Consider the following 1,039-nt stretch of genomic DNA (forward strand, 5'->3'; position numbering starts at 1 on the left):
TATTTGATAATACCCGAGAATGAAATGGAAATTGTTCGTCTTTAAAAGAGCAGGTTGACGATGCCCTCCAGAAGAACAATAAAGTACTTTAGATATTTATGGCAATGTTAATCAATTAGTTTTGAAGGGGCTCCAAAGTTCGGTGGCAAAAAAAAAGAAAATTGAGCATGCTTTTCATCCCCCCCCAACCCCTCACTCGGCCTTGGTAGAGGCGGGTAGAGTCAACCGTAAATTTCGCACTTTACTGACTTTACATACATTTTGCCACCGAACTTTGGAGCCCCTTTAAATATTAATAATTCAAATAAATCAATTGAGAAGTGCAGTATAAAACGAAACAAAATTAATAATGAGACTTAAATTCACAAAATAAAATTGTTTTCAATTGCAACGTTCATCCTTCTTCAGTCGTTTCAATGATGCCTTTAAAATATTTTATGCAAAATAATTTGTACCATATGTGGTTTATCGCTACGAGGGACTACTACTACCAAACGGGATTAGAGAAACGTCGACAGTCGACTACGGCAATTCAAGTATATGTGAAGGCGGAGAGAGTATAGGTATATTTGGACAGACAAATCCGCTATAGGCAGTATAGTCATTTGACTCGATTTGACTACTTAGAAGTATCATACACTTATGCCAGTAGTAACGACTCTCTTGGGCCCGGAACTTATATTTTACCGGGGCCCAGGCCCTCTCTTAGTGGCCCTGATTGGGTGCAACGGCAAAATTCGTCTCAACATAGTTATTCACCCAAAGTAAAAATAAAGACATCCTCGGTTACACCTTTATTACGTTACTGACGTTTGTGTTTGAGAACAGGGATTCGACATTTGCTTTTTATTGCAACTATTGAATTCTAGTGAAGTGATTCGATTAGGCGAAAGCAACGCTGAATACTCAAAGTTCCACACGTGTAAACAAAACGACATTTATGAGAAGAGCAGTGACGACACAATGCGCAAGTACGTAAGATCTCAACGCCAGAGGAAATAGACAATAGACATGTCATTTAATTTGAACACAAAAACAC

Source organism: Leiobunum rupestre, chromosome 7, assembly GCF_980474605.1.
Source record: "Leiobunum rupestre chromosome 7, qqLeiRupe1.1.hap1, whole genome shotgun sequence".
NCBI classification, from domain to species: domain Eukaryota; kingdom Metazoa; phylum Arthropoda; class Arachnida; order Opiliones; family Sclerosomatidae; genus Leiobunum; species Leiobunum rupestre.